The sequence below is a fragment of the Bufo gargarizans genome, chromosome 2, assembly GCF_014858855.1.
Source record: "Bufo gargarizans isolate SCDJY-AF-19 chromosome 2, ASM1485885v1, whole genome shotgun sequence".
Classification (NCBI taxonomy): domain Eukaryota; kingdom Metazoa; phylum Chordata; class Amphibia; order Anura; family Bufonidae; genus Bufo; species Bufo gargarizans.
The window spans coordinates 32,493,358-32,519,503 of record NC_058081.1 but is presented as its reverse complement, the minus strand read 5'-3'; the positions used below and the strand labels follow the sequence as shown (position 1 = coordinate 32,519,503).

At 44.1% G+C, this 26,146-nt stretch overlaps 1 protein-coding gene across 1 annotated transcript in view; it reads right to left on the bottom strand.

Moving 5' to 3' along the window:
* LOC122927158 (venom factor-like) overlaps window positions 1-26,146 on the bottom strand; it is a 495,227-nt gene that overhangs the window by 453,873 nt on the left and 15,208 nt on the right. The window lies entirely within an intron of this gene.

Genomic DNA, 26,146 nt, shown 5'->3' with positions numbered 1-26,146 from the left:
AAGCATGGAAAGCTACACGTTGCCGCAGGCAACAACATGCGTGGCAACCATGTCAAAGTAATCACCCAGAAGGCCGAGACACTACCACCGCATGCAAACACAGCAACACGTTGCCGCGGGCAACCTCAAGTGTAGCAACAGTGTCACAGTGCACACCATAGGCCGTGACAGATGGTCTATTAGTTTTTAATTATACCTCAATATTTTAACTATTTTTATTTTTATTATTCACATTTCTTTTAGACTGCTTACACCTATATTACTAACAAATTCGGCATACACATATGGGGCGTGGTATTTACCAATCTATGAGAGAGAATTAGACTTAAAACTGGGACCACCTGACTTACATGGACAAGAACATTTTATACTTTATATCTTTGCTTCATGGAGATATACAATGTGTAGAATGTAATGTTGGATAAGATTATATTAGAATAATAAATAAAAAAATTATACACTTGAGGCAATACCTCAACACTTCATACCTCAAAGCCTGCAAAGCAGCCAATCAACAAGCGTCATACTACTTGCCCCAAGAGGCCATCACAGCCATGCCTACTATTAGCATGGTTGTGATTGGCCAAGTGCAGCATGTGACCCAGCCTCTATTTAAGCTGGAGTCACATAGCATCGCACGTCACTCTGCTCTGATTAGTGTAGGAAGAGGCTGCAGCTGCTGTGAGGGTGAGATTAGGCAGGGATTTACTCAGCAAAAACACTTAATGAAGTGATCGATCTAAAGCTGTGAATCATTCAACTTCTGCTAGATAATTGCTCACTGTTTTTAGGCTGCCCAGAGCGTTTTTCAGTCACTTTTGTCTGGGGTGATCGGCGGCCATTTAGTGTCTTGTGGTGCGCCAGCAGAAGCTGCCACCAAGTCCATTAATACATCAATAGTAGGTTGTTGTTTTTTGCTATATCCTACATCAGGGGATTTGCTGTGCTTATTGTCACCCATAGAAACTCATGATAGAATTTTCTATATTTTATTGAGGGGTGAAATTCACTTGCAAAAATAGCAATCCCCTAAATCTGGTATTCCAGCTGTGGCTAGCCAAGTGTAATACTGTTGTCTGGCAAAGGATATATTTTTTTCTGGGGTGAAATTCAATTGCCAAAATAGCAATACCCTAAATCTGGTGTTCCAGCTTTGACTGGAAAAGTAGTTTAATAGTATCCGTCAAAGGATATATTTTTTTCTGGGTTGAAATTCAATAGCCAAAATAGCAATACCCTAAATCAGTAGTTTCGGCTGTTGCTAGACAAGTTTTATAGTGTCCATAAAATAATAGCTTTTGTTCTGGGTTGAAATTCAATTGCCAAAATAGCAATACCGTAAATCTGGTGTCACAGCTATGACTGGACAAGTTTCACAGTGTCCGTCAAAAGGATATATTATTTTCTCGGGTGAAATTCAATTGCCAAAATAGCAATACCCTAAATTATTGGTTTCAGCTGTGGCAGGACAAGTTTTATAGTGTCCGTCAAAGGGTATTTTTTTTTCTGGGTTGAAATTCAATTGCCAAAATAGCAATACCCTAAATCAGTGGTTTCAGCTGTGGCTAGACAACTTTCATAGTGTCCGTCAAAGGATAGTTTTTGTTCTGGGGTGAAATTCAATTGCCAAAATAGCAATACCCTAAATCAGTGGTTTCTGCTGTGGCTGGACAAGTTTCATAGTGTTTGTAAAAGAATAGCTTTTGTTATGGGTTGAAATTCAATAGCCAAAATAGCAATACCGTAAATCTGTTGTCCCAGCTGTGATTGGACAAGTTTCATAGTGTCCGTCAAAGGATATATTATTTTCTCGGGTGAAATTCAATTGCCAAAATAGCAATACCCTAAATCAGTGGTTTCAGCTATGGCTAGACAAGTTTCATAATGTCCGTCAAAGGATCGCTTTTGTTCTGGGTTGAAATTCAATTGCCAAAATAGCAATACCCTAAATCTGGTGTTCCAGCTGTGACTGGACAAGTAGTTTAATAGTATCCATCAAAGGATATATTTTTTTCTGGGTTGAAATTCAATAGCCAAAATAGCAATACCCTAAATCAGTGGTTTCAGCTATGGCAGGACAAGTTTTATAGTGTCCGTCAAAGGATATATATTTTCTGGGTTGAAATTCAATTGCCCAAATAGCAATACCCTAAATCAGTGGTTTCAGCTGTGGCTTGACAAGTTTCATAGTGTTCGTAAAATAATAGCTTTTGTTTTTGGTTGAAATTCAATTGCCAAAATAGCAAAACCCTAAATCAGTGGTTTCAGCTATGGCAGGACAAGTTTTATAGTGTTCGTCAAAGGATATATTTTTTTCTGGGTTGAAATTCAATTGCCAAAATAGCAAAACCCTAAATCAGTGGTTTCAGCTGTGGCTGGACAAGTTTTATAGTGTCCGTAAAAGAATAGCTTTTGTTATGGGTTGAAATTCAATTGCCAAAATAGGAATACCGTAAATCTGGTGTCCCAGCTGTGATTGGACAAGTTTCATAGTGTCCGTCAAAGGGTATATTATTTTCTGGGGTAAAAATCAATTGCCAAAATAGCAATACCCTAAATCAGTGGTTTCAGCTATAGCTAGACAAGTTTTATAATGTCTGTCAAAGGATAGCTTTTGTTCTGGGTTGAAATTCAATTGCCAAAATAGCAATACCCTAAATCTGGTGTTCCAGCTGTGACTGGACAAATAGTTTAACAGTCTCCGTCAAAGGATATTTTTTTTTTCTGGGTTGAAATTCAATTGCCAAAATAGCAATACCCTAAATCAGTGGTTTCAGCTGTGGCTAGACAAGTTTCATAGTGTCCGTCAAAGGATAGTTTTTGTTCTGGGGTGAAATTCAATTGCCAAAATAGCAATACCCTAAATCAGTGGTTTCTGCTGTGGCTGGACAAGTTTCATAGTGTCCGTAAAAGAATAGCTTTTGTTATAGGTTGAAATTCAATTGCCAAAATAGCAAAACCGTAAATCTGTTGTCCCAGCTGTGATTGGACAAGTTTCATAGTCTCCGTCAAAGGATATATTATTTTCTCGGGTGAAGTTCAATTGCCAAAATAGCAATACCCTAAATCAGTGGTTTCAGCTATGGCTAGACAAGTTTCATAATGTCCGTCAAAGGATAGCTTTTGTTCTGGGTTAAAATTCAATTGCCAAAATAGCAATACCCTAAATCTGGTGTTCCAGCTGTGACTGGACAAGTAGTTTAATAGTATCCATCAAAGGATATATTTTTTCTGGGTTGAAATTCAATAGCCAAAATAGCAATACCCTAAATCAGTGGTTTCAGCTATGGCAGGACAAGTTTTATAGTGTCCGTCAAAGGATATATATTTTCTGGGTTGAAATTCAATTGCCCAAATTGCAATACCCTAAATCTGTGGTTTCAGCTGTGGCTTGACAAGTTTCATAGTGTCCGTATAATAATAGCTTTTGTTTTGGGTTGAAATTCAATTGCCAAAATAGCAAAACCCTAAATCAGTGGTTTCAGCTGTGGCTGCACAAGTTTTATAGTGTCCGTAAAAGAATAGCTTTTGTTATGGGTTGAAATTCAATTGCCAAAATAGGAATACCGTAAATCTTGTGTCCCAGCTGTGATAGGACAAGTTTCATAGTGTCCGTCAAAGGGTATATTATTTTCTGGGGTAAAAATCAATTGCCAAAATAGCAATACCCTAAATCAGTGGTTTCAGCTATAGCTAGACAAGTTTTATAATGTCTGTCAAAGGATAGCTTTTGTTCTGGGTTGAAATTCAATTGCCAAAATAGCAATACCCTAAATCTGGTGTTCCAGCTGTGACTGGACAAATAGTTTAACAGTATCCGTCAAAGGATATATTTTTTTCTGGGTTGAATGTCAATTGCCAAAATAGCAATACCCTAAATCATTGGTTTCAGCTGTGGCAGGACAAGTTTTATAGTGTCTGTCAAAGGATATTTTTTTTTCTGGGTTGAAATTCAATTGCCATAATAGCAATACCCTAAATCAGTGGTTTCAGCTGTGGCTAGACAAGTTTCATAGTGTCCGTAAAAAAATTGCCTTTGTTCTTGGTTGAAATTCAATTGCCAAAAAAGCAATACCCTAAATCAGTGGTTTCAGCTGTTGCTGGACAAGTTTTATAGTGTCCATAAAAGAATAGCTTTTGTTCTGGGTTGAAATTCAATTGCCAAAATAGCAAAACCCTAAATCAGTGGTTTCAGCTGTGGCTGTACAAGTTTCATAGTGTCCGTAAAAGAATAGCTTTTGTTCTGGGTTGAAATTCAATTTCCAAAATAGCAATACCGTAAATCTGGTGTCACAGCTGTGACTGGACAGGTTTCACAGTGTCTGTCAAAGGATATATTATTTTCTCGGGTAAAATTCAATTGCCAAAATAGCAATACCCTAAATCATTGGTTTCAGCTGTGGCAGGACAAGTTTTATAGTGTCCGTCAAAGGATATATTTTTTTCTGGGTTGAAATTCAATAGCCAAAATAGCAATACCCTAAATCAGTGGTTTCAGCTGTGGCTAGACAAGTTTCATAGTGTCCGTAAAAAAATAGCTTTTATTCTGGGTTGAAATTCAATTGCCAAAATAGCAATACCCTAAATCAGTGGTTTCAGTGTTGCTGGACAAGTTTTATAGTGTCCGTAAAAGAATAGCTTTTGTTCTGGGTTGAAATTCAATTGCCAAAATAGCAAAACCCTAAATCATTGGTTTCAGCTGTGGCTGGACAAGTTTTATAGTGTCCATCAAAGGATATATTTTTTTCTGGGTTGAAATTCAATTGCCAAAATAGCAATACCCTAAATCAGTGGTTTCAGCTGTGGCTGGACAAGTTTCATAGTGTACGTAAAAGAATAGCTTTTGTTCTAGGTTGAAATTCAATTGCCAAAATAGCAAAACCCTAAATCAGTGGTTTCAGCTGTGGCTAGACAAGTTTTATAGTGTCTGTAAAAGAATAGCTTTTGTTCTGGGTTGAAATTCAATTGCCAAAATAGCAATACCGTAAATTTGGTGTCCCAGCTATGACTGGACAAGTTTCATAGTGTCCGTCAAAGGATATATTATTTTCTCGGGTGAAATTCAATTGCCAAAATAGCAATACCGTAAATCTGGTGTTCCATCTGTGGCTGGACAAGTTTCATAGTGTCCGTCAAAGGATAGTTTTTGTTCTGGGGTGAAATTCAATTTCCAAAATAGCAATATCCTAAATCAGTGGTTTTTGCTGTGGCTAGACAAGTTTCATAGTGTCCGTAAAAGAATAGCTTTTGTTATGGGTTGAAATTCAACTGCTAAAATAGCAATACCCTAAATCTGGTGTTCCAGCTGTCACTGGACAAGTAGTTTAATAGTATCTGTCAAAGGATATATTTTTTTCTGGGTTGAAATTTAATAGCCAAAATAGCAATACCCTAAATCAGTGGTTTCAGCTGTGGCTGGACAAGTTTTATAGTGTCCGTAAAAGAATAGATTTTGTTATGGGTTGAAATTCAATTGCCAAAATAGGAATACCGTAAATCTGGTGTCCCAGCTGTGATTGGACAAGTTTTATAGTGTCCGTCAAAGGATATTTTTTTTTTCTGGGTTGAAATTCAATAGCCAAAATAGCAATACCTTAAGTCAGTGGTTTCAGCTGTGGCAGGACAAGTTTTATAGTGTCCGTAAAAAAAATTGCTTTTATACTGGGTTGAAATTCAATTGCCAAAATAGCAATACCCTAAATCAGTGGTTTCAGCTGTGGCTGGACAAGTTTTATAGTGTCCGTAAAAGAATAGCTTTTGTTCTGGGTTGAAATTCAATTGCCAAAATAGCAATACCATAAATCTGGTGTCATAGCTGTGACTGGACAAGTTTCATAGTGTCCGTCAAAGGATATATTATTTTCTCGGGTTAAATTCAATTGCCAAAATAGCAATACCCTAAATCATTGGTTTCAGCTGTGGCAGGACAAGTTTTATAGTGTCCGTCAAAGGATAATTTTTTTTTCTGAGTTGAAATTCAATTGCCAAAATAGCAATACCCTAAATCTGTGGTTTCAGCTGTGGCTAGACAAGTTTCATAGTGTCTTTAAAAAAAAAAGCTTTTGTTCTGGGTTGAAATTCAATTGCCAAAAAAGCAATACCCTAAATCAGTGGTTTCAACTGTTGCTGGACAAGTTTTATAGTGTCCGTAAAAGAATAGCTTTTGTTCTGGGTTGAAATTCAGTTGCCAAAATAGCAAAACCCTAAATCATTGGTTTCAGCTGTGGCTGGACAAGTTTTATAGTGTCCGTAAAAGAATAGCTTTTGTTCTGGGTTGAAATTCAATTGCCAAAATAGCAATACCGTAAATCTGGTGTCACAGCTGTGACTGGACAAGTTTAATAGTGTCCGTCAAAGGATATATTATTTTATCGGGTGAAATTCAATTGCCAAAATAGCAAAACCCTAAATCAGTGGTTTCAGCTGTGGCAGGACAAGTTTCATAGTGTCCGTCAAAGGATATATTTTTTTCTGGGTTGAAATTCAATAGCCAAAATAGCAATACCCTAAATCAGTGGTTTCAGCTATGGCAGGATAAGTTTTATAGTGTCCGTCAAAGGATATATTTTTTCTGGGTTGAAATTCAATTATTAAAATAGCAATACCCTAAATCATTGGTTTCAGCTGTGGCTGGACAAGTTTCATAGTGTCAATAATAGAATAGCTTTTGTTCTGGGTTGAAATTCAATTGCCAAAATAGCAAAACCCTAAATCAGTGGTTTCAGCTGTGGCTGGACAAGTTTCATAGTGTCCGTAAAAGAATAGCTTTTGTTCTGGGTTGAAATTCAATTGCCAAAATAGCAATATTGTAAATCTGGTGTCCCAGCTGTGACAGGACAAGTTTCATAGTGTCCGTCAAAGGAAATATATTTTTTCTGGGTTGAAATTCAATTGCCAAAATAGCAATACCCTAAATCAGTGGTTTCAGCTGTGGCTAGACAAGTTTCATAGTGTCCGTCAAAGGATAGCTTTTGTTCTGGGTTGAAATTCAATTTCCAAAATAGCAATACCCTAAATCTGGTGTTCCAGCTGTGACTGGACAAATAGTTTAATAGTATCCGTCAAAGGATATATTTTTTTCTGGGTTGAATGTCAATTGCCAAAATAGCAATACCCTAAATCATTGGTTTCAGCTGTGGCAGGACAAGTTTTATAGTGTCCGCAAAAAAATTGCCTTTGTTCTGGGTTGAAATTCAATTGCCAAAATAGCAATACCCTAAATCAGTGATTTCAGCTGTTGCTGGACAAGTTTTATAGTGTCCGTCAAAGGATAGCTTTTGTTCTGGGTTGAAATTCAATTGCCAAAATACAATACCGTAAATCTGGTGTCACAGCTGTGACTGGACAAGTTTAATAGTGTCCGTCAAAGGATATATTATTTTATCGGGTGAAATTCAATTGCCAAAATAGCAAAACCCTAAATCAGTGGTTTCAGCTGTGGCAGGACAAGTTTCATAGTGTCCGTCAAAGGATATATTTTTTTCTGGGTTGAAATTCAATAGCCAAAATAGCAATACCCTAAATCAGTGGTTTCAGCTATGGCAGGATAAGTTTTATAGTGTCCGTCAAAGGATATATTTTTTCTGGGTTGAAATTCAATTATTAAAATAGCAATACCCTAAATCATTGGTTTCAGCTGTGGCTGGACAAGTTTCATAGTGTCAATAATAGAATAGCTTTTGTTCTGGGTTGAAATTCAATTGCCAAAATAGCAAAACCCTAAATCAGTGGTTTCAGCTGTGGCTGGACAAGTTTCATAGTGTCCGTAAAAGAATAGCTTTTGTTCTGGGTTGAAATTCAATTGCCAAAATAGCAATATTGTAAATCTGGTGTCCCAGCTGTGACAGGACAACTTTCATAGTGTCCGTCAAAGGAAATATATTTTTTCTGGGTTGAAATTCAATTGCCAAAATAGCAATACCCTAAATCAGTGGTTTCAGCTGTGGCTAGACAAGTTTCATAGTGTCCGTCAAAGGATAGCTTTTGTTCTGGGTTGAAATTCAATTTCCAAAATAGCAATACCCTAAATCTGGTGTTCCAGCTGTGACTGGACAAGTAGTTTAATAGTATCCGTTAAAGGATATATTTTTTTGGGGGTTGAAATTCAATAGCCAAAATAGCAATACCCTAAATCAGTGGTTTCAGCTGTGGCTGGACAAGTTTCATAGTGTACGTAAAAGAATAGCTTTTGTTCTAGGTTGAAATTCAATTGCCATAATAGCAAAACCCTAAATCAGTGGTTTCAGCTGTGTCTAGACAAGTTTTATAGTGTCTGTAAAAGAATAGCTTTTGTTCTGGGTTGAAATTCAATTGCCAAAATAGCAATACCGTAAATCTGGTGTCCCAGCTATGACTGGACAAGTTTCATAGTGTCCGTCAAAGGATATATTATTTTCTCGGGTGAAATTCAATTGCCAAAATAGCAATACCGTAAATCTGGTGTTCCATCTGTGGCTGGACAAGTTTCATAGTGTCCGTCAAAGGATAGTTTTTGTTCTGGGGTGAAATTCAATTTCCAAAATAGAAATATCCTAAATCAGTGGTTTTTGCTGTGGCTAGACAAGTTTCATAGTGTCCGTAAAAGAATAGCTTTTGTTATGGGTTGAAATTCAACTGCTAAAATAGCAATACCCTAAATCTGGTGCTCCAGCTGTCACTGGACAAGTAGTTTAATAGTATCTGTCAAAGGATATATTTTTTTCTGGGTTGAAATTTAATAGCCAAAATAGCAATACCCTAAATCAGTGGTTTCAGCTGTGGCTGGACAAGTTTTATAGTGTCCGTAAAAGAATAGATTTTGTTATGGGTTGAAATTCAATTGCCAAAATAGGAATACCGTAAATCTGGTGTCCCAGCTGTGATTGGACAAGTTTTATAGTGTCCGTCAAAGGATATTTTTTTTTTTCTGGGTTGAAATTCAATAGCCAAAATAGCAATACCTTAAGTCAGTGGTTTCAGCTGTGGCAAGACAAGTTTTATAGTGTCCGTAAAAAAAATTGCTTTTATACTGGGTTGAAATTCAATTGCCAAAATAGCAATACCCTAAATCAGTGGTTTCAGCTGTGGCTGGACAAGTTTTATAGTGTCCGTAAAAAAATAGCTTTTGTTCTGGGTTGAAATTCAATTGCCAAAATAGCAATACCATAAATCTGGTGTCATAGCTGTGACTGGACAAGTTTCATAGTGTCCGTCAAAGGATATATTATTTTCTCGGGTTAAATTCAATTGCCAAAATAGCAATACCCTAAATCATTGGTTTCAGCTGTGGCAGGACAAGTTTTATAGTGTCCGTCAAAGGATAAAAATTTTTTCTGGGTTGAAATTCAATTGCCAAAATAGCAATACCCTAAATCTGTGGTTTCAGCTGTGGCTAGACAAGTTTCATAGTGTCTTTAAAAAAAAAAGCTTTTGTTCTGGGTTGAAATTCAATTGCCAAAATAGCAATACCCTAAATCAGTGGTTTCAACTGTTGCTGGACAAGTTTTATAGTGTCCGTAAAAGAATAGCTTTTGTTCTGGGTTGAAATTCAGTTCCCAAAATAGCAAAACCCTAAATCATTGGTTTCAGCTGTGACTGGACAAGTTTTATATTGTCCGTAAAAGAATAGCTTTTGTTCTGGGTTGAAATTCAATTGCCAAAATAGCAATACCGTAAATCTGGTGTCACAGCTGTGACTGGACAAGTTTAATAGTGTCCGTCAAAGGATATATTATTTTATCGGGTGAAATTCAATTGCCAAAATAGCAAAACCCTAAATCAGTGGTTTCAGCTGTGGCAGGACAAGTTTCATAGTGTCCGTCAAAGGATATATTTTCTTCTGGGTTGAAATTCAATAGCCAAAATAGCAATACCCTAAATCAGTGGTTTCAGCTATGGCAGGATAAGTTTTATAGTGTCCGTCAAAGGATATATTTTTTTCTGGGTTGAAATTCAATTATTAAAATAGCAATACCCTAAATCATTGGTTTCAGCTGTGGCTGGACAAGTTTCATAGTGTCAGTAATAGAATAGCTTTTGTTCTGGGTTGAAATTCAATTGCCAAAATAGCAAAACCCTAAATCAGTGGTTTCAGCTGTGGCTGGACAAGTTTCATAGTGTCCGTAAAAGAATAGCTTTTGTTCTGGGTTGAAATTCAATTGCCAAAATAGCAATATTGTAAATCTGGTGTCCCAGCTGTGACAGGACAAGTTTCATAGTGTCCGTCAAAGGAAATATATTTTTTCTGGGTTGAAATTCAATTGCCAAAATAGCAATACCCTAAATCAGTGGTTTCAGCTGTGGCTAGACAAGTTTCATAGTGTCCGTCAAAGGATAGCTTTTGTTCTGGGTTGAAATTCAATTTCCAAAATAGCAATACCCTAAATCTGGTGTTCCAGCTGTGACTGGACAAATAGTTTAATAGTATCCGTCAAAGGATATATTTTTTTCTGGGTTGAATGTCAATTGCCAAAATAGCAATACCCTAAATCATTGGTTTCAGCTGTGGCAGGACAAGTTTTATAGTGTCCGCAAAAAAATTGCCTTTGTTCTGGGTTGAAATTCAATTGCCAAAATAGCAATACCCTAAATCAGTGATTTCAGCTGTTGCTGGACAAGTTTTATAGTGTCCGTCAAAGGATAGTTTTTGTTCTGGGTTAAAATTCAATTGCCAAAATAGCAATACCCTAAATCTGGTGTTCCAGCTGTGACTGGACAAGTAGTTTAATAGTATCCGTTAAAGGATATATTTTTTTTGGGGTTGAAATTCAATAGCCAAAATAGCAATACCCTAAATCAGTGGTTTCAGCTGTGGCTGGACAAGTTTAATAGTGTCCTTCAAAGGATATATTTTTTTCTGGGTTGAAATTCAATTGCCAAAATAGCAATACCGTAAATCTGGTGTTCCAGCTGTGGCTGGACAAGTTTCATAGTGTGTGTCAAAGGATAGCTTTTGTTCTGGGGTGAAATTCAATTGCCAAAATAGCAATACCCTAAATCTGGTGTTCCAGCTGTAGCAGGCCAAGTGTAAATCTGTCCATAAAGGGTATAGTACACTCAGCGTGCATCTCCAAGTGTATTTCTTTCTATAAAAGGGTATATTACACAAAGTGTTAAATTACAATTGCTGAAAGCATAATCCTTTAAATTTGCACGCACTATTGTGCATCTCATAGTGTATTTCTGTCCGTAAAAGAGTATATTACACTCAAGGTGTAAATACAAGTGCTGATAGGGTCATCCTCAACAACTTCACACGCTACCATGCATCTCCAAGTGTATTTCTTTCCGTTAAAGGGTATATTACACTAAGTGTTAAAATAAAAGTGCTCAAAGCATAATCCTATATATTTTTTCACACGCTACTGTGCATCTCCAAGTGTAATTCTGTCCGTAAACGTATACCTTTAATCCAGGGCCTAAATACTAGGCCTACAATTGATATTCCCCTAAATCTGTGGTTACTGCTGTGCCTGTATTAGTGTAATACGGTACCTAAATAGATAGCCAGATAGTGTTAGGTGCCTGTAAAAAAAGGCCTGAATTTGAATACAATACATTGGGCAAAATATATTTTTTCTTATTGTGGTGAACGGTAACAATGAGGAAAACATCTAGTAAGGGAGGCGGACGCGGTCGTGGTGGCTTTAGTGGACCCTCTGGTGCTGGGAGAGGACGTGGCCGTTCTTCCACAGCCACACGTCCTAATGAACCAACTACCTCAGGTCCCAGTACCCGCCAGAATTTACAGCGATATTTGGTGGGGCCCAATGCCGTTCTCAGGATGGTAAGGCTTGAGCAGGTACAGGCATTAGTCAATTGGGTGGCCGACAGTGGATCCAGCACGTTTACAACATTATCTCCCACTCAGTCTTCTGCAGAAAGCGCACAGATGGCGCCTGAAAACCAAGCCCATCAGTCTGTCACATCACCTCCGCGCATATCGGGGATCCTGTCTGAGCCTCAAGTTATGCAGCAGTCTCTTATGCTGTTTGAAGACTCCGCTGGCAGGGTTTCCCAAGGGCATCCACCTAGCCCTTCCCCAGCGGTGAAAGACATAGAATGCACTGACGCACAACCACTTATGTTTCCTGATGATGAGGACATGGGAATACCACCTCAGCATGTCTCTGATGATGACGAAACACAGGTGCCAACTGCTGCGTCTTTCTGCAGTGTGCAGACTGAACAGGAGGTCAGGGATCAAGACTGGGTGGAAGACAATGCACCATTATTAACGTTCTGAACCTTAGCAGAACCTGCATGACCAGTCATCTACATGCAAAGCATGAACTGCAGTGTAGTAAACACCTTAAAAACAAGGAACTCACTCAGGCTCCCCCTGCAACCTCTTCTGCTGCTGCCTCGGCCTTTTCCTCTGCCTTGGGAGGAACGTTGGCACCTGCCGCCCAGCAAACAGAGGATGTACCACGAACACCACCACCTCCGTCACCAAGCATCTCCACCATGTCATACGGCAGCGTTCAGCTCTCCATCTCACAAACATTAGAGAGAAAGCGTAAATTCCCACCTAGCCACCCTCGAGCCCTGGGCCTGAATGCCAGCATTTCTAAACTACTGCCCTTTGAAATGCTGTCATTCAGGCTGGTGGACACAGACAGCTTCAAACAGCTGATGGCGATGGCTGTCCCACAGTATGTTGTTCCCAGCCTGCCACTACTTCTTCAAGAGAGCCGTGCCTTCCCTGCACAACCAAGTATCCGATAAAATCAAGTGTGCACTGCGCAACGCCATCTGTGGCAAGGTCCACCTAACCACAGATACGTGGACCAGTAAGCATGGCCAGGGACGCTATATCTCCCTAACTGCACACTGGGTAAATGTAGTGGCGGCTGGGCCCCAGGCGGAGAGTTCTTTGGCGCACGTCATTCCGCCGCCAAGGATCGCAGGGCAACATTCTTTGCCTCCTGTAGCCTCCTCCTCCTACTCGGCTTCCTCCTCCTCTTCTTCCACCTGCTCATCCAGTCAGCCACACACCTTCACCACCAACTTCAGCACAGCCCGGGGTAAACGTCAGCAGGCCATTCTGAAACTCATATGTTTGAGAGACAGGCCCCACACCGCGCAGGAGTTGTGGCGGGGTATTGAACAACAGACCAACGAGTGGTTGCTGCTTGTCCTTACCTCTGGACAGCCTGGCACATATGAGCGACTACATGCTGCAGTGCCTGCGCAACGACAGCAGAGTTGCCCACATTTTAACGTGTGTTGACTACTGGGTTGCCACCCTGCTGGATCCCTGGTACAAAGACAATGTTCCCACTTTACTTCCTGCACTGGAGCGTGATAAGAAGATGCGCGAGTACAAGCCCCATATTGGTAGACGCGCTACTGAGAGCATTCCCAAATGTCACAGGGGAACAAGTGGAAGCCCAAGGCAAAGGCAGAGGAGGAACAAGAGGTCGCCAACGCAGCTGTGTCACGGCCAGCTCCTCTGAGGGCAGGGTTAGCATGGCAGAGATGTGGAAAAGTTTTGTCACCACGCCACAGCTAACTGCACCACCACCTGATACGGAATGTGTTAGCAGGAGGCAGCATTTCACTAACATTGTGGAACAGTACGTGTGCACACCCCTCCACGTACTGACTGATGGTTCGGCCCCATTCAACTTCTGGGTCTCCAAATTGTCCACGTGGCCAGAGCTAGCCTTTTATGCCTTGGAGGTGCTGGCCTGCCTGGCGGCCAGCTTTTTGTCTGAACGTGCATTCAGCACGGCAGGGGGCGTCATTACAGACAAATGCAGCCGCCTGTCCACAGCCAATGTGGACAAGCTGACGTTCATAAAAATGAACCAGGCATGGATCCCACAGGACCTGTCCATCCTTTGTGCAGATTAGACATTTATAACTACCACCCCTTAACCATATATTCTTGTTCTCCAGGGCACTTCTTCATTCAATCCTCTTTTTTTAATTTTACCATTATATTGCGGGGCAACCCAAAGTTTAATGAACCTCTCCTCCGTCTGGGTGCCAGGGGCCGAAATATCGTAAAATGGCCTGTTCCAATGGTGGGTGACATGAAGCCTGATTCTCTGCTTTGCGACCTCTCTCCTCTGTCTTGGTGCCGGGGCCTAAATATCTGAAAGTGGCCTGTTCCAGTGGTGGGTGACATGAAGCCTGATACTTTGCTATGCGACCTCTCTGCTCTGTCTTGGTGCCGGGGCCTAAATAAGTAAAAGTGGCCTTCTCCATTGGTGGGTGACATGAAGCCTGATTCTCTGCTATGGGACCTCTCTCCTCTGTCTGGGTGTCAGGGGCCTAAATAAGTAAAAGTGGCCTTCTCCATTGGTGGGTGACATGAAGCCTGATTCTCTGCTATGGGACCTATCTCCTCTGTCTGGGTGTCAGGGGCCTAATTAAGTAAAAGTGGCCTTCTGCATTGGTGGGTGACATGAAGCCTGATTCTCTGCTATGGGACCTCTCTCCTCTGTCTGGGTGTCAGGGGCCTAAATAAGTAAAAGTGGCTTTCTCCATTGGTGGGTGACATGAAGCCTGATTCTCTGCTATGGGACCTCTCTCCTCTGTCTGGGTGCTGGGGCCTAAATAAGAAAAAAAGTGGCCTTCTCCATTGGTGGGTGACATGAAGCCTGATTCTCTGCTATGGGACCTCTCTCCTCTGTCTGGGTGCTGGGGCCTAAATCAGTAAAAGTGGCCTTCTCCATTGGTGGATGACATGAAGCCTGATTCTCTGCTATGCCATCTCTCTCCTGTCTAGGTGCTGGGGTCTAAACAAGTGAGAGTGGCCTTCTCCATTGGTGGGTGACATGAAGCCTGATTCTCTGCTATGGGACCTCTCTCCAATTGATATTGGTAAATTTTTATTTATTTTATTTTAATTCATTTCCCTATCCACATTTGTTTGCAGGGGATTTACCTGCACTGTGCTGCCTTTTGCAGCCCTCTAGCCCTTTCCTGGGCTATTTTACAGCCTTTTTACTGCCCAAAAGTTCGGGTCCCCATTGACTTCAATGGGGTTCGGGTTCGAGTGAAGTTCGGGTCGAGTTCAGATCCCGAACTTGAACATTTTCGGGAAGTTCGGCCGAACTTCTCGATCCCGAACATCCAGGTGTTCGCTCAACTCTAGAGATGAGTTCTCCAGTAATCTGTCAGACATGTGGGACAGAACCTCACACCGCATGTCAGTTTTGTCACACTCTAATGATCAACCAGCTGAAATAAGAGACTCTATAAATCACCTATTTGCTGTGTATGTACGCTACCAGCAGCTGTCTGCAAAATACTCAGCCTTCTTGCAGGACTCTAATATAGAGGATTCTTCAGCAGAACTGACCAGGACTGATGCACTGTACCAACAAAGGTATCTCACAGTGCAAAATGCTAAGTTTAATGCAGAACTTTGCATTACTCAACTGCAGGAGACCAGATCTCACAGATCCACCACAACCAAGCGCACTGCACTTTCTTCCAGATCCTCTCGTTCCAGAAGATCAACATTAAGCTACAAGTTAATAGAGGCCCGAGCTGATGCCGAATCAAAAAAGGCGCAAAGCTCCTTCACCAGAAAGCAAGCAGAGTTGGAAGCTCAAAGGGCAGCTCATCAAGCTAATATGGAAGCTCAAAGCAAAGCTCTCCAAGCAGAGGCAGATTCACAAATAAAGATTCTGCAAATAGAAGGGGAGGAAGCAGCTTCCCTAGCAGGGCTGAAAGTCCTTGAACAAGCAATGGGACAAAGTACTAATTCAGACTGCCCTATCCCAGCGGAACTGGAAGATCCAGCTGAATGCACCAGTGAATACGTTCTAAAGCATAACATCTGCAAAGATACAGAGTCATCTCCTGTACCTCCTACTAACAACACTGTTGTGACTCTCAATGCAGATGTAGTGTCCCACTACGTAAGGGTGGGCATTACACAAGGGTCAATTGGGTCACATTTGTTCTCCACCTCCTTTGGAACATGGTCATTGTATTTTATATGGCATTTTAATGTATATTGTCATGTTATTTATGTTATCTCCTGTGTACCAGGCCTGTTAGGGGTGTAGTTCCTGCTCCTAGGCAGTAGAGGGAGCTAGGGAACCCCCTAGTATATATAGTCAGGTCCAGACCAGAGAGTGGGGAGTGTTCAGAAGCCAAGTGTGCACCTTAGCCAGAGAGTAGCTGAGGAGCAGCTTCTGACATGCAGCTAGATAGCCCAGGCTCCTAGCTTGCCACCAGGGGAAGAAGTTACCTCCTGAAGATAATTAGCATCTTTAAAAGTACAGAGCAGAGCCACTTTCATCCAGCCAAGTAGAAAGCTGAAGGGCAGAAGGATATTTACAGCAAGAGGATATTTACCAGAGGAAGGTTTTTCTACCCAAGGATCAAGCCAGCAATAGGGCATATGGGCCTTGGAGGAAGACAGACAGGATTCTGAGGAAAAGTGCAGCCTGATCTGTAAGTGTTATTCCCTCTGAGTATCTTGTAAAGACTTTGCCTGCCATTTATATGAAGCCTGCCTGTTACCAACATTTTACACTTGGAGCTAACTGAAACCTGTAAATAGTTGGACTGTTCAGTAAAAGAAGTTCTGGTTTACTGCAACTTTTTGTATCTCAGTTATTCCTACGACAAATCGGTGTGCCACCGTTACCGGCACACGAACGTCACGAACTTTAACTGCTTCCCGACCACCTAACGCAGGATTGCGTTCCGGGGGCGGTCGATTCATTCCTCCTAGATGCATATACGAGACGTGAGATTTCCTGTGAACGCGCGCACACAGGCACGCGCGTTCACAGGAACTGCAGGTAAGCGAGTGGATCTACAGCCTGCTACCTGGTCCTCTGGTGGTCCCTTTTGCTTGGATCGACCACCAGAGGACACAGGCAGCTCTGTAATAAGTAGCACCAAGCACCACACTACACTACACCCCCCCTGTGGAATGGAGCCTTACAGGGGGGTGATTAATGACAGGGGGGTGATCACCCCATATAGACTCCCTGATCACCCCCCTGTCATTGATCACCCCCCTGTAAGGCTCCATTCAGACGTCCGTATGTGTTTTACGGATCCACGGATCGGATCCGCAAAACACATACGGACGTCTGAATGGAGCCTTACAGGGGGGTGATCAATGACAGGGGGTTGATCACCCCATATAGACTCCCTGATCACCCCCCTGTCATTGATCACCCCCCTGTAAGGCTCCATTCAGACGTCCGTATGTGTTTTTCGGATCCACGGTTCCATGGATCGGATCCGCAAAACACATACGGACGTCTGAATGGAACCTTACAGGGGGGTGATCACCCCATATAGACTCCCTGATCACCCCCCTGTGATTGATCACCCCCCTGTAAGGCTCCATTTAGACGTCCGTATGTGTTTTACGGATCCATGGATCGGATCCGCAAAACACATACGAACGTCTGAATGGAGCCTTACAGGGGGATGATCAATGACAGGGGGGTGATCACCCCATATAGACTCCCTGATCACCCCCTTGTCATTAATCACCCCCCTGTAAGGCTCCATTCAGAGGTCCGTATGTGTTTTGCGGATACACGGATCCATAGATCGGATCCGAAAAACACATACGGACGTCTGAATAGAGCCTTCCAGGGGGGTGATCAATCACAGGGGGGTGATCAGGGAGTCTATATGGGGTGATCACCCCCCCCCCTTTAAGGCTCCATTCAGACGTCTGTATGTGTTTTGCGGATCCGATATATGGATTCGTGGATCCGCAAAACACATACGGACGTCTGAATGGAGCCTTACAGGGGGGTGATCAATGACAGGGGGGTGATCACCCCATATAGACTCCCTGATCACCCCCCTGTCATTGATCACCCCCCTGTCATTGATCACCCCCCTGTAAGTCTCCATTCAGACATTTTTTGAGCACAAGTTAGCGGAAATAGATTATATTTTTTTTTTCTTACAAAGTCTCATCTCATATTCCACTAACTTGTGACAAAAAATAAAATCTAACATGAACTCACCATACCCCTCACGGAATTCAAATGCGTAAAATTTTATATTCCAGACTTCTTCTCACGCTTTAGGGCCCCTAAAATGCCAGGGCAGTATAAATACCCCACATGTGACCCTATTTCGAAAAGAAGACACCCCAAGGTATTCGCTGAGGGGCATATTGAGTTCATGAAAGATTGAACTCTTTGTCCCAAGTTAGCGGAAAGGGAGATTTTGTGAGAAAAAAAAATAAAAATCTATTTCCGCTAACTTGTGCCAAAAAAAAAAACCTTCTATGAACTCGCCATGCCCCTCATTGAATACCTTGGGGTGTCTTCTTTCCAAAATGGGGTCACATGTGGGGTATTCATACTGCCCTGGCATTTTAGGGGTCCTAAAGCGTGAGAAGAAGTCTGGGATCCAAATGTCTAAAAATGCCCTCCTAAAAGGAATTTGGGCCCCTTTGCGCATCTAGGCTGCAAAAAAATGTCACACATGTGGTATCACCGTACTCAGGAGAAGTTGGGCAATGTGTTTTAGGTTGTCATTTTACATATACCCATGCTGGGTGAGATAAATATCTCGGTCAAATGCCAACTTTGTATAAAAAATTTGGAAAAGTTGTCTTTTAGAGAGATATTTCTCTTACCCAGCATGGGTATATGTAAAAAGAAACCCCAAAACACATTGCCCAACTTCTCCTGAGTACGGCGATACCACATGTGTGGCACATTTTTTTGCAGCCTAGGTGGGCAAAGGGGCCCACATTCCAAAGAGCACCTTTAGGATTTCACAGGGCATTTTTTACACATTTGGATTTCAAACTACTTCTCACGCATTAGGGCCCCTAAAATGCCAGGGCAGTATAACTACCCCACAAGTGACCATATTTTGGAAAGAAGACACCCCAAGGTATTTTGTGATGGGCATAGTGAGTTCATGGAAGTTTTTATTTTTTGTCACAAGTTAGTGGAATATGAGACTTTGTAAGGAAAAAAATATATAAAAATCATCATTTTCCGCTAACTTGTGACAAAAAATAAAAAGTTCTATGAACTCACTATGCCCATCAGCGAATACCTTAGGGTGTCTACTTTCCGAAATGGGGTCATTTGTGGGGTTTTTCTACTGTCTGGGCATTGTAGAACCTCAGGAAACATGACAGGTGCTCAGAAAGTCAAAGCTGCTTCAAAAAGCGGAAATTCACATTTTTGTACCATAGTTTGTAAACGCTATAACTTTTACCCAAACCATTTTTTTTATCAAAGACATGTAGAACAATAAATTTAGAGAAAAATGTTAATAGAAATGTAGTTTTATTTGAAAAAATTTACAACTGAAAGTGAAAAATTTCTTTTTTTTGTATATTTTTTGTATATTTTTATTAATAACAAAAAAAGTAAAAATGTCAGCAGCAATGAAATACCAGCAAATGAAAGGTCTATTAGTGAGAAGAAAAGGAGGTAAAATTCATTTGGGTGGTAAGTTGCATGACCGAGCAATAAACCGGGAAAGTAGTGTAGTGCAGAATTGTAAAAAGTGGTCTGGTCATTAAGGATGTTTAAAATAGGTGAGCTGAGGTGGTTAAAGGGATTCTGTCACCAGGTTTCACCCCCTCCAGATAAAAATATGGTTATGTTCAGGGAGCTTTCACGATTCCTAATGTGGTCTTATAAATGTAATCTGTAGGCTCATTTTGCAAAAAAAATGCTATTACTAACCTGTCATTCAACAAAATAAGGTGCCCAAGGGGATGTAAATGGATCCAAGCTGCCGCCCGCACCCGCCGCCGTTCGTGCCCAGCTCCGCCTTTCCCGACCTCAGCGTCGCCTCATAATCCTGTGTGACTCCTCCAGCTCTCCCTCCCTCCCCCCTCCTTCTGCTCTAACATCACGTGCGTGCGCACAGGGCTCTGCCTGATGCGCCCGTGCGGACTTCTCCGTTCGGCTTCATAGAGTGAAGTGCGCATGCGTCGGCACTTTGCTCAACCTCTCAATTAGCTGCACACTGGCAGAGCCCTGTGCGCACGCGCGAGATGTTAGAGCAGAAGGAGCGGGGAGGGAGGGAGAGCCGGAGGCGTCACACAGGATTATGAGGCGGCGCTGAGGTCGGGAAAGGCGGAGCTGGGCACGAACGGTGGCGGGTGCGGGCGGCAGCTTGGATCCATTTACTTCCCTTTGGGCACCTTATTTATTTTTTAGCAAAATGAGCCTACAGATTACATTTATAAGACCACATTAGGAATCGTGAAAGCTCCCTGAACATAACCATATTTTTATCTGGAGGGGGTGAAACCTGGTGCCAGAATCCCTTTAACCACCTCCGGACCGCCTAACGCACATGTGCGTTCCGGAGGTGGCAGGCTGGCGCACAGTCACGCATATATGCGTCATCTCGCGAGACGCGAGATGACGCATACCCTGATCACCCTGATCACCCCCTGTCATTGATAACCCCCCTGTAAGGCTCCATTCAGACGTCCGCATGCGTTCTGTGGATCCGATACATGTATCCATGGATCCGTAAAAAATCATGCGGATGTCTGAATAGAGCCTTACAGGGGGGGTGATCAGTGACAGGGGGGTGATCACCCTGATTACCCTGATCACCCCCTGTCATTGATAACCCCCCTGTAAGGCTCCATTCAGACGTCCGCATGCGTTCTGTGGATCCGATACATGTATCCATGGATCCGTAAAAATCATGCGGACGTCTGAATGGAGCCTTACAGGGGGGGTGATCAGTGACAGGGGGGTGATCACCCTGATTACCCTGATCACCCCCTGTCATTGATAACCCCCCCTGTAAGGCTCCATTCAGACGTCCGCATGCGTTCTGTGGATCCGATACATGTATCCATGGATCCGTAAAAAATAATGCGGATGTCTGAATGGAGCCTTACAGGGGGGGTGATCAGTGACAGGGGGGTGATCACCCTGATTACCCTGATCACCCCCTGTCATTGATAACCCCCCTGTAAGGCTCCATTCAGACGTCCGCATGCGTTCTGTGGATCCGATACATGTATCCATGGATCCGTAAAAAATCATGCGGATGTCTGAATGGAGCCTTACAGGGGGGGTGATCAGTGACAGGGGGTTGATCACCCTGATTACCCTGATCACCCCCTGTCATTGATAACCCCCCTGTAAGGCTCCATTCAGACGTCCGCATGCGTTCTGTGGATCCGATACATGTATCCATGGATCCGTAAAAAATCATGCGGATGTCTGAATGGAGCCTTACAGGGGGGGTGATCAGTGACAGGGGGGTGATCACCCTGATTACCCTGATCACCCCCTGTCATTGATAACCCCCCTGTAAGGCTCCATTCAGACGTCCGCATGCGTTCTGTGGATCCGATACATGTATCCATGGATCCGTAAAAAATCATGCGGATGTCTGAATGGAGCCTTACAGGGGGGGGGGGGGTGATCAGTGACAGGGGGGTGATCACCCTGATTACCCTGATCACCCCCTGTCATTGATAACCCCCCTGTAAGGCTCCATTCAGACGTCCGCATGCGTTCTGTGGATCCGATACATGTATCCGTAAAAAATCATGCGGATGTCTGAATGGAGCCTTACAGGGGGGGTGATCAGTGACAGGGGGGTGATCACCCTGATTACCCTGATCACCCCCTGTCATTGATAACCCCCCTGTAAGGCTCCATTCAGACGTCCGCATGCGTTCTGTGGATCCGATACATGTATCCGTAAAAAATCATGCGGATGTCTGAATGGAGCCTTACAGGGGGGGTGATCAGTGACAGGGGGGTGATCACCCTGATTACCCTGATCACCCCCTGTCATTGATAACCCCCCTGTAAGGCTCCATTCAGACGTCCGCATGCGTTCTGTGGATCCGATACATGTATCCATGGGTCCGTAAAAAATCATGCGGATGTCTGATTGGAGCCTTACAGGGGGGGTGATCAGTGACAGGGGGGTGATCACCCTGATTACCCTGATCACCCCCTGTCATTGATAACCCCCCTGTAAGGCTCCATTCAGACGTCCGCATGCGTTCTGTGGATCCGATACATGTATCCATGGATCCGTAAAAAATCATGCGGATGTCTGAATGGAGCCTTACAGGGGGGGTGATCAGTGACAGGGGGGTGATTACCCTGATTACCCTGATCACCCCCTGTCATTGATAACCCCCCTGTAAGGCTCCATTCAGACGTCCGCATGCGTTCTGTGGATCCGATACATGTATCCATGGATCCGTAAAAAATCATGCGGATGTCTGAATGGAGCCTGACAGGGGGGTGATCACCCTGATTACCCTGATCACCCCCTGTCATTGATAACCCCCCTGTAAGGCTCCATTCAGACGTCCGCATGCGTTCTGTGGATCCGATACATGTATCCATGGATCCGTAAAAAATCATGCGGATGTCTGAATGGAGCCTTACAGGGGGGGGGGGGGGTGATCAGTGACAGGGGGGTGATCACCCTGATTACCCTGATCACCCCCTGTCATTGATAACCCCCCTGTAAGGCTCCATTCAGACGTCCGCATGCGTTCTGTGGATCCGATACATGTATCCATGGATCCGTAAAAAATCATGCGGATGTCTGAATGGAGCCTTACAGGGGGGGTGATCAGTGACAGGGGGGTGATCACCCTGATTACCCTGATCACCCCCTGTCATTGATAACCCCCCCTGTAAGGCTCCATTCAGACGTCCGCATGCGTTCTGTGGATCCGATACATGTATCCATGGATCCGTAAAAAATCATGCGGATGTCTGAATGGAGCCTTACAGGGGGGGTGATCAGTGACAGGGGGGTGATCACCCTGATTACCCTGATCACCCCCTGTCATTGATAACCCCCCTGTAAGGCTCCATTTAGACGTCCGCATGCGTTCTGTGGATCCGATACATGTATCCATGGATCCGTAAAAAATCATGCGGATGTCTGAATGGAGCCTTACAGGGGGGGGGGGGGTGATCAGTGACAGGGGGGTGATCACCCTGATTACCCTGATCACCCCCTGTCATTGATAACCCCCCTGTAAGGCTCCATTCCGACGTCCGCATGCGTTCTGTGGATCCGATACATGTATCCATGGATCCGTAAAAAATCATGCGGATGTCTGAATGGAGCCTTACAGGGGGGGTGATCAGTGACAGGGGGGTGATCACCCTGATTACCCTGATCACCCCCTGTCATTGATAACCCCCCCTGTAAGGCTCCATTCAGACGTCCGCATGCGTTCTGTGGATCCGATACATGTATCCATGGATCCGTAAAAAATCATGCGGATGTCTGAATGGAGCCTTACAGGGGGGGTGATCAGTGACAGGGGGGTGATCACCCTGATTACCCTGATCACCCCCTGTCATTGATAACCCCCCTGTAAGGCTCCATTTAGACGTCCGCATGCGTTCGGTGGATCCGATACATGTATCCATGGATCCGTAAAAAATCATGCGGATGTCTGAATGGAGCCTTACAGGGGGGGGGGGGGGTGATCAGTGACAGGGGGGTGATCACCCTGATTACCCTGATCACCCCCTGTCATTGATAACCCCCCTGTAAGGCTCCATTCCGACGTCCGCATGCGTTCTGTGGATCCGATACATGTATCCATGGATCCGTAAAAAATCATGCGGATGTCTGAATGGAGCCTTACAGGGGGGGTGATCAGTGACAGGGGGGTGATCACCCTGATTATCCTGATCACCCCCTGTCATTGATAACCCCCCTGTAAGGCTCCATTCAGACGTCCGCATGCGTTCTGTGGATCCGATACATGTATCCATGGATCCGTAAAAAATCATGCGGATGTCTGAATGGAGCCTTACAGGGGGGGTGATCAGTGACAGGGGGTTGATCACCCTGATTACCCTGATCACCCCCTGTCATTGATAACCCCCCTGTAAGGCTCCATTCAGACGTCCGCATGCGTTCTGTGGATCCGATACATGTATCCATGGATCCGTAAAAAATCATGCGGATGTCTGAATGGAGCCTTACAGGGGGGGGGGGTGATCAGTGACAGGGGGGTGATCACCCTGATTACCCTGATCACCCCCTGTCATTGATAACCCCCCTGTAAGGCTCCATTCAGACGTCCGCATGCGTTCTGTGGATCCGATACATGTATCCGTAAAAAATCATGCGGATGTCTGAATGGAGCCTTACAGGGGGGGTGATCACCCTGATTACCCTGATCACCCCCTGTCATTGATAACCCCCCCTGTAAGGCTCCATTCAGACGTCCGCATGCGTTCTGTGGATCCGATACATGTATCCATGGATCCGTAAAAAATCATGCGGATGTCTGAATGGAGCCTTACAGGGGGGGGGGGGGTGATCAGTGACAGGGGGGTGATCACCCTGATTACCCTGATCACCCCCTGTCATTGATAACCCCCCTGTAAGGCTCCATTCAGACGTCCGCATGCGTTCTGTGGATCCGATACATGTATCCATGGATCCGTAAAAAATCATGCGGATGTCTGAATGGAGCCTTACAGGGGGGGGGGGTGATCAGTGACAGGGGGGTGATCACCCTGATTACCCTGATCACCCCCTGTCATTGATAACCCCCCTGTAAGGCTCCATTCAGACGTCCGCATGCGTTCTGTGGATCCGATACATGTATCCATGGATCCGTAAAAAATCATGCGGATGTCTGAATGGAGCCTTACAGGGGGGGTGATCAGTGACAGGGGGGTGATCACCCTGATTACCCTGATCACCCCCTGTCATTGATAACCCCCCTGTAAGGCTCCATTCCGACGTCCGCATGCGTTCTGTGGATCCGATACATGTATCCATGGATCCGTAAAAAATCATGCGGATGTCTGAATGGAGCCTTACAGGGGGGGTGATCAGTGACAGGGGGGTGATCACCCTGATTACCCTGATCACCCCCTGTCATTGATAACCCCCCTGTAAGGCTCCATTTAGACGTCCGCATGCGTTCTGTGGATCCGATACATGTATCCATGGATCCGTAAAAAATCATGCGGATGTCTGAATGGAGCCTTACAGGGGGGGGGGGGTGATCAGTGACAGGGGGGTGATCACCCTGATTACCCTGATCACCCCCTGTCATTGATAACCCCCCTGTAAGGCTCCATTCCGACGTCCGCATGCGTTCTGTGGATCCGATACATGTATCCATGGATCCGTAAAAAATCATGCGGATGTCTGAATGGAGCCTTACAGGGGGGGTGATCAGTGACAGGGGGGTGATCACCCTGATTACCCTGATCACCCCCTGTCATTGATAACCCCCCTGTAAGGCTCCATTCAGACGTCCGCATGCGTTCTGTGGATCCGATACATGTATCCGTAAAAAATCATGCGGATGTCTGAATGGAGCCTTACAGGGGGGGTGATCAGTGACAGGGGGGTGATCACCCTGATTACCCTGATCACCCCCTGTCATTGATAACCCCCCTGTAAGGCTCCATTCAGACGTCCGCATGCGTTCTGTGGATCCGATACATGTATCCATGGATCCGTAAAAAATCATGCGGATGTCTGAATGGAGCCTTACAGGGGGGGTGATCAGTGACAGGGGGGTGATCACCCTGATTACCCTGATCACCCCCTGTCATTGATAACCCCCCTGTAAGGCTCCATTCAGACGTCCGCATGCGTTCTGTGGATCCGATACATGTATCCGTAAAAAATCATGCGGATGTCTGAATGGAGCCTTACAGGGGGGGTGATCAGTGACAGGGGGGTGATCACCCTGATTACCCTGATCACCCCCTGTCATTGATAACCCCCCTGTAAGGCTCCATTCAGACGTCCGCATGCGTTCTGTGGATCCGATACATGTATCCGTAAAAAATCATGCGGATGTCTGAATGGAGCCTTACAGGGGGGGTGATCACCCTGATTACCCTGATCACCCCCTGTCATTGATAACCCCCCCTGTAAGGCTCCATTCAGACGTCCGCATGCGTTCTGTGGATCCGATACATGTATCCATGGATCCGTAAAAAATCATGCGGATGTCTGAATGGAGCCTTACAGGGGGGGTGATCAGTGACAGGGGGGTGATCACCCTGATTACCCTGATCACCCCCTGTCATTGATAACCCCCCTGTAAGGCTCCATTCAGACGTCCGCATGCGTTCTGTGGATCCGATACATGTATCCATGGATCCGTAAAAAATCATGCGGATGTCTGAATGGAGCCTTACAGGGGGGGTGATCAGTGACAGGGGGGTGATCACCCTGATTACCCTGA